General features: G+C 42.0%; 1 long non-coding RNA gene across 1 annotated transcript in view; it reads right to left on the minus strand.

Annotated features, from left to right (window-relative positions):
• Positions 1 to 1,926, minus strand: part of LOC311125409 — a 24,972-nt gene extending 23,046 nt beyond the window's left edge. Inside the window, exon 1 of the long non-coding RNA XR_014612876.1 lies at positions 1,815 to 1,926. This is a non-coding gene — a long non-coding RNA (uncharacterized lncRNA). The remainder of the gene's footprint in view (positions 1 to 1,814) is intronic.
• Between the last annotated feature and the right edge of the window lie 7,109 nt (positions 1,927 to 9,035).

Below are 9,035 nucleotides of genomic sequence, written 5' to 3' on the forward strand. Positions count from 1 at the left end.
GACAGACAGACCCAGCTGACCTGGTTTGGCCAAGGCTCAGATCTCACAGTTGTCATAGGGCTGGGAGATTTTCCTTAACATGTGATCTGACCAGGGAAAACTCTGGGCCCAGGGTCGTTCCTGGTCAGGTCACTTAGTCAGTTACAACTCCTGGCCGTGTACTCATCGACCACAATACTGTTCAGAATGAGAGAAGTGTTCAGTGGTGTTGATGTGTGATGAATAATATACTATGTTCACAAGAAGAGAGACATTTTTTCTATCAAATAAATACCACTCATTACAGTGTTAACTGGTTTTAATGTAGAAGCCAATTCTGGGAGTACTCGAGACAGTAGAGTAAGGGGGGGGGGTGCCTCTTCTGCATAGAGGGGTATTTGTATGTGAAGTATGTCACTTGTTACATGAATAGATATGCAATCTTTATTACTTTAATTCAATTAAAATGTGCATGGGAAAATAACATCATTATTCATAGATAAATATGGAGGTAAATAAATAATGAACTCCTTTTTTTGTGTCTAGAGATTTTTGTCAAGCAATGTCGCCATCTACAGGGAAATACTGTATATACAGAGCATTGAAACAGGAGTGAAGCACTGAGGTACAATAGCGACCAAGCTGCTATGTGTGTACGTGGGTTTTACATTCAGTTTAACCTCCATTGTAAAATAAATGTATTTGCTGCTATTAATTGTGACCCAGCTACAATAACGTCTGCACTGGCAAAACACATCTATGCCTGAAGCCTGCTCATCCCTGTCAACCTGCCATGAGTGTTGGTGTGAAAAACATCAAATAACGTCCAAGTAATTCCTAACATTCAGGTAATACTAAAACTAGTACATTCACAGCTACATTCATCACATCGTGTTTTAAAAGGATAATTAGTTATTCAAATTCAAGGCCATGAGAAATTTGTTTTACTTATTGTTTTCATTGGTTTTACAGCTATCTGTTCCATGTCCTGAACAATCTTCTGAACTGCATACTCATGAAAAATTAAGTCATATATATTAAGAGTGGACAAAATGTGGTCTCTTTATTGTGCATTCTGGAAGGTAGTCTGGAAATGCACTTATTAAAATTAATCACTTCATTGTTCACGCTCCCACCACAATTCCGGTCCAGTTTCTGCTTCACACGACTCTCCAACTACACCTCGGCAATGATTAAAACATGTCCACTTCTCTGTGACATTGCTTTGACACTGTTTAATTGGAATAGGAAATAAAAAATAAATAAAAAAATTAAATACATATAATACCAGGTAAGTGGCATAGCGTTGCTCAAGGTGACAAGCTTTTATTTCCTCCTATGCAAAGGAAGAATTTGAGAGTGATTCTTGAAAGTTCAAGGCAATTGGTATTTCTCATTTAGAAGCGTAATGGAAATAACTTTCCCTCAGTGTCTGTTTCTTGGTTGCATTAACTTTGGGATAATTTTCATTCTTATTTCTACTTTGCCATATCTAGAGAGAAGGTACCAATAGAATGCGTCCACTCCCTAGTCCACCTCTGCTACCTTTATGTTTACTGTTTTTTGTAAAGTTTTATTTAATTTAATTGTTTTACAAATATATATTTACAATAATGGTGTCTTAGCATCATTATATAGGTTTTCACTGCATACGTTTTTTGTATGTATTTTCTATAGTAAATGTGACAGTATATTTAGGATCAAATCCATATTGAAATTAGATAAAATAGATGATTGACAGAAATGTATGTAAGATGTAAGCGTTTGCCGTATGACCTAGAATGAGACAATTAAAGGGGCAGAACGGCGTAGGGATACATGACAGGGACACTCACCATGTCTTGCCTAGTGTCCTTCCCCGAAGCGACTAGTATATAGTTCCAGGCCAGCGGCAGCAGCAGAGCCAGAGGAATCATGTAGAGTTCAAAGTTCCACACCACGAGAACAAAGAGCTGCAGAGAGAGAAAGAGAGAGAGAGAGAGAGAGAGAGAGAGAGAGAGAGAGAGAGAGAGAGAGAGAGAGAGAGAGAGAGAGAGAGAGAGAGAGAGAGAGAGAGAGAGAGAGAGAGAGAGAGAGAGAGAGAGAGAGAGAGAGAGAGAGAGAGAGAGAGAGAGAGAGAGAGAGAGAGTGAGAGAGAGAAAGAGAGAGTGAGAGAGAGAGAGAGAGAGAGAGAGAGAGAGAGAGAGAGAGAAATAGAGAAACACTTAGGACTTTATCTATCAGAGACCTGCATTGACCTCAAACTGCAAACACACATTCGCATATCGCACATACGCATAAACAGAACCAACATAACACACAGACCAATACATTTGTATTTGATAATATGATATGTATGATAATTAAATAGAAGAAAGCCTTAAATGTACGGCTGTTGTGACAAAACAGGACCCCTGAACCCAGGGCTGGGACATGGCCTACGAGGCCGACAGGGCCACCCTCCACCTTCATCTGACGATGGGGAGGATAAGTATTGGCCGTCACAACGCTCCCTCTCCACGGCAATCATCCGTCATCCACAGGCCTGAGGTCACTCTCTGTTTCAAGCACAACTCGTCAACATGACCTTAACCCTCCGACCCTCAACCCAGCACCTGACCTGCCACACCATGAGCCCCTAACCCTGTCACCCCAACCCCACCCCACCCCGAGATGCCCCTAACCCTGTCACCCCATCTCCAAATACCCCTATTCCACCTACATAGTTATCTGTCCTGTCGCTACCCTCTCTACCCCCATCTCTCATCCGAACAAAAAAAAGCATAATTCCAGAACTGAGCGCCACAAAACCTGTATTCTGTTTAGCACAATCTTTTGTAACTCGAACATAAATTATCATGATCCTATGAAAATTAAATGCTTGAGGAGACATAATTTACAAACACAAAAATTCTTCATGTCAAATAGTTTGAGCGTGTTGATTGATATCAATAAAAAAAAAATTGGGGGGGGGGATTGTAGTGGAGGATGGCCATTTTTTGTGAAAGAATAGATTAAAACTGTTACGTATTTCTCTATTTCTCATAATTTCACAAAATGTTAAAAACACCCTCCGACATATCTATTTTTGTTGGAAATGATCAATGTGGAAAATGCATAATAGAAATGTAAAAAATAAATGCAATCCAAGTGAAAATATTTTATACATATTAATATATTTTCTGACAATGCATATTAATCAAACTAAAGGGCGCAAATGTTCATTCATTATTTCAAGTCTATAGAAAAAGTATTGAAATGTGATATGTGATGGGAGTACTGTGTTTTGCAAATGCATTCACAATAGATTGTTACAGCCTTAATGGTAAACTTTCACTGACAATTAGAATTAGGTTTGAAACACTAAACAGCTGATACATCGGGCTGTCTCACCTTGTACAGTCAATTATGATATACACATGACAAAGCTATACGTTCGGCTGAATAAAATACATTTTAATCAATGTATATCTCATAATCAGCAGGAAAGTGCTGGAGTTTACTAATATTATTTCACTCCCCTACAGCCTCTCATGGAGCAGCTGATGTGTAGGTGGGATACGTGGCGTATGTGTGAGGCCTCACCTTCTCTCTCCACCGTATTTACAGGGTATAGGACTTAAGGAATACAAGCAACATCAACATCTTCCCTCCTACTGACCTACAAGGCCACTGCACCTCTGTGTCCTCCCCCGGCCTCCCTCTACAAACCCCTGCCCTAACACATTTCTAGTACGGGGTCAGGTGTGTTGTACTGTGCTGGACTCCCTTTCCCTCTCCCTCTCCGCGGATCATTAGCCTATCCCTTACAGCCTCGGAACCCAATGCACACATGCGCGCAGCACACACACACACACACACACACACACACACACACACACACACACACACACACATCTAAATTCCTGTGTAATTTACCACCACTAAGCTATAACAAAATTACAAACGCCATATAAAACTTCTCCCAATCTCTTAAACAACTAAAAAGTTGACAAGACCCCACCTTCCCCCCACACAACCACAAACCATGCACTCATACAAATTTCACCAGTTTAGATATTTGTGTACATAAACAAAACAAAGATATAAATAAAACATTACAAATGAATTGGCCAGGACATTAGCATATTGCTCAGAGCCAAATATCTCCTTCTTAAGGTCCACAGTGCAGTCCTACCATGGTGGCCAGCCTGTTTCTATCTCTTTCTTTAATAAAGGTCTGTGTAGGGAATTGGAGGAATACTCTTCAATAATTCAGGAGTGCTTAGCAACCTCCAGTAACTGTCTTCCTATTTCAATATCCTTCCACGAGCTGCCACAATACTGGCTGGGTGTGGACTCAGCATTCACTAGTGTTCTTTCTCTAGCACTCCCACTCCAGACATTACAGTCTAATTACAGAACACAAACGGAACCGCTCTCACTAATCTACTGTACTGTACAGTTCCACCACAGTGACAACGCAGAAGAAATAACGATTCACAGGGTCTTTTTACACTGAAGCAGCAAAACCATACCATACTGAACACTGTGTATCTGAGCAAAATGGGAAAAAGCTATTTCTCCAAACAAATGCAATTCAGTTATCTTATGCCTACTCATGTTCTATACCTAAATATAACTTCACATATACTGTACAGTATATAAATACATCTAAACCAACCTAGTTGCTGCCTGTTTATTATACATTAGCGTTCTCATACGAAGGCATGATATATTGAAGTGTTTATGAGAGGACTGCAGCTCCCTCCTCTGTAGTGTTTGGCTGGTGTGTGGTGTGTCTGTCCGTCTCGTTTCCCTGTGCCTGGGGTTATTTAACCTGTCGCCCACCTCATCCCTCCCCATTTGGTTATTCTAGCTCTGGGCTAGGCTGTGACTGACAGCTGGAGGAACCCGACACCCCGGCCCATCAGAGGCCAAGCCTGCCCTGTCTCATAGCCCCTCGGCTGGGGAGAGGAGCCCGCAGCGCCGGGACCTTTCCCTAGGACCAGGAGACCACATCCCCCACATTGCTACCCCACTGAGAGGCTCTCTGCCTGGGGAGGAGGGAGAGGGAGTCAGCCGTGGAGGTCTGTGACTGGAGGAAAAAATATTGAGATAAAAAGGTAGAGAGGGGGAGGGAAAAAGCTGAAACTGAATCTTGGGACATGTGGCTATATACAGTATGTGCATTGCTTTTTGTGTGTGTGTGAGTGTGCATCCAGGAATTTTCAGAGTTACCCACACACAGCTCACAGGCCGGTGTTTTAGAGTGGCAGTGCTAGACTTGGAGACACGGCTTGCTTCATCACTGCATCAACTTCTGTTTTGTTATGCTCCTGATTCTGAGAACTAATCGAAACTCTCATGGTGCGAGACTGTATGTGTATGTGTGCGTGTGTATGTATATGTTTGTGTGTGTGTGTGCGCGTGCATGCACATGCATGTTTGCATTACACAAACTCCCTCTAATTTAGTCCTGGGAGTATTAGATAGAAGGAGAATACAATGAAAATGATTGTCTCCTATTTGTCGCACACTGGAATGAGCGATTCACTGTTTTCTTCTTCTAGCAAAATCAGCCTCAACACGGCATGAGTGTAAAATGTTATTAACTAATTTTGCTTTATGCTAACAGAGGATGTTTTGTGGATTAAAAATAAATAAACATATTTTCTTATGTCAAAGAATGTCAAAATGGAAACAGAATAAGAAGCATTAAACGTGAATATAGATTTTTAGCTGTATTAGATTTAATATAAACTCAGAGCATCATATAAAACTGTGCCGAGCTTAGGCCACCTAATAGATGTGCGGTTTGTTTCCAAATGAAAGCAAACCAGCCAGTAAAAACTTTACTAAATACAAAATACAGAAAGAAAAATCTACTTTAGTGAAATAATTAGAAAAATACTTCTAGGTACCTCCATTTCATTATTTAATACGAGAATATAGACATTTTAATGATCTAAAATGGAAAATAGTACATGTGCATTTATAACAGGCAAACGTTTTAAGGCATATCATGTGACATGAAAACAAAAAAAGATTTGGTTATTTCTACAAACTAATAGACAGCTAAAACAACAGATAATCATGTTAAACTCTAAATGATTATTTTATCATTTAATTTTCAATAGAATGAATAATATCCCAAACTTTATAAAGCATTCTCTTATCAAAAGCACACATGGCACAGACTTAGGAACACAATCCGATCTGCAACAGATGAGTGTTTCATGCATCTACTAAACTTTGATGAAGGTAGAGGATTTGGGCTTTATAGTTTTGTCATTATGTGTTTTACAAAGCAATACTATGGTGCTCGGCTTTATGGCTTGGATATGAAGTGCTTTGGCGTACATTGAACATGTACTAGTCTAACTCCCCTCTCCAGAAGTCAACTGGAGTTTGAATTTCAGAGTTAAGTTCGCTTTATCTTTATTACATGGACATCCATCCAGATACTAACCGGCCGCTGCCAGACAGCAATAAGAACAAGTCATGTTCTGACTGGAAGCCTGTCTTATTTTGCTGGACAGGACAGTCCCATTCTGTGGTGCTAGATTGCCCCCTGCTGGTGAGACAAATAACTAGAGCTGTTTTGTGTTTGGTACGGAGCAGTTGGACCTCACATCCAAAACATTGAACCAGATATGACCAGTACTACATGCAATCTGTAAAAGAAAATTAACCAAAGACACCTTAACCAAAGACAACCACAAATGATGTGGAGCGTCCTCTGGCTCAACCTGCCATTGTATTTCACTTTCCCTAATTTTTCCAATCAGAAAGGTAGTAAAAATGTTATAGGTTATCTATTCCAAGCTGTCCATTGCTCTGTGGCAAGAACTAACTCCTTCAGTTAAAAGTTAGCAAACTTTCTCAAGTGGAGTCAAAGGAGCTGGAGAGGTGTGTGTTTGTGTGTGTCTTTGTGTGTGTTGTGTGTGTGTGCGTGCCTCTCTGTGTGTGTGTGTGTGTGTTCCTCTCTCTGTGTGTGTGTGTGTGTGTGTGTGTGTGCCTCTCTCTCTCTGTGTGTGTGTGTGTGTGTGTGTGTGTGTGTGTGTGTGTGTGTGGTGTGTGGTGTGTGTGTGTGTGTGTGTGTGTGTGTGTGCGTTCCAGTGCCATAGTTTTTTTTTTTTTTTTTTTTTTTTCAGGGTGAATTTTTATCTAAATGCAAAGCAGGTGATAGGTGCTCCAGTTTCCTGCAGAAGTAACTTCCTTGTCTGGGCTCTCCCACAGATAAGAGTCCTATTTTGCCCCAAATAAAAGGCCCTGGTATCATTTCTCCTGTCTTCCAAACAACCCCTGTCTCCTGCCCTTCTCACCCTTCCTGGGCCTCACAAAGCCTGCTCTATTTGCTCCCAATTCAAGGCTCAATTGCAGATAAAGTTACGGCAAATTTGTTTGGAGGAAGAGTTGCTGAAGCCTGTGGTCCCTGGAGCAATAACAGCCTTGTCTTTCAGGGGCCGCGGGGAGAGTTGGCATGACTCACCAAACAGAACCCAATACCACCGAGCCTCACAATGGCCCCAGCTCACATGGAGGGAGGGAAGGAAGGGGGGATGAGAGTGGTGGAGAGAGGAAGAAAGAGGGAGGGGATGTGGGGGGGGGGCTCAGCTTGCAGGTGTTCAGGTAGAGAGGAAGCAGACGCTTAACCCCCCTCCACTCCCACACACACACACACACACACACACACACACACAGACACACACACACACACACACACACACACACACCACCCGTGGTGCGGGACGGGAGGTAACTCCAGCTCTGCCCATTGTGCCAACACCGCAGGCACTGCTGCCACAGTGGCTGGTTCTCTGTCTGGGTTGTGTGGTGTGTGAGGCTCAGTTACCACACACACGACTCTAATCGCAGTTGGCGCTAATGGCTGAGGCGCACATGTGGCTGGATGGACAGATACGGGGAGAAAGAAAGCGGGAGAACAAACTAGAGGGAGGAAGAGAGGATTTGTACCTGTTAGCCCACCAGACTGGATCTGTCTGGACACTAATCTGAGACAGAGAGGCATTACATTACTGCTGTGTGTTTGTGTGTGTGTGTGTGTGTGTGTGTGCACGTGTGTGATAGAATTAAAAAGTGGAATCTGGTCAGGGTTCATCGAAAAATATATATTACTACTACCACTACACTAACACAGTCACACACACACACACACACACACATTCCAATAACGCATCACCTTGGCCAGATGGCCCCCTATAAAAACCCACTTAAAGAGATGAGTGAAGTGATTAAGAGGCCTCTCAGAGCGAGAGGAAGGAAAGAAGGGAGTAGGTACTACCTGTGTAGAGGAGAGGGCCTAACAGTACAGTATACACTGTTGCGTTGCTTAAGTGTCCTCTCCAAACTCCCAATTACAGCCCACGGCCATGTCGACTTAGACACAAGGTGCAGAAAGGACAGAGAGAGAGAGAGGGGGGAGAGAGAGAGAGTGAGAGAGACACACACAGAGAGAGAGAGAGAGAGAGAGAGAGAGAGAGAGAGAGAGAGAGAGAGAGAGAGAGAGAGAGAGAGAGAGAGAGAGAGATAGAGAGAGAGAGAGAGAGAGAGAGAGAGAGAGAGAGAGAGAGAGAGAGAAGATAGATAGATAGATAGATAGATAGATAGATAGATAGATAGATAGATAGATAGATAGATAGATAGATAGATAGATAGATAGATAGATAGATACACCAGTTGCACTGTCTTCAAACAACTACATGGAAACACTGCTCAGTGCTACGTGCTAACACAGACAGACAGAATGTTCATATTGACATTTCTCACACAAAATAACCAATGTAATAATCAGACTGTGGTGTTAGGGTCGTCAGATTGAACACACAGCAGCAATTCCTCTTATAATACAGGGTCTTTACAGACTATGCTGAAGACCCGCTTGTAGAATGAGGTACTGTAGGCTACTTGAAGTACACATGTGACCAGAGTAGTTGTAGCAGTCAAACTATCATTGTCCCTCCCATTCTAATCAAAATGTAGATTAAATTCAGAAGTGACCTTGTTTTTTGTGACTCTCTTGATAGTTTCATTTTTTGTTAGAAAAACAATTGTGCACAAACGCACGAACACAC

Source organism: Coregonus lavaretus, assembly GCF_964263955.1.
Source record: "Coregonus lavaretus genome assembly, contig: HAP1_SCAFFOLD_5295, whole genome shotgun sequence".
In the NCBI taxonomy this organism is placed as follows: Eukaryota; Metazoa; Chordata; class Actinopteri; order Salmoniformes; family Salmonidae; genus Coregonus; species Coregonus lavaretus.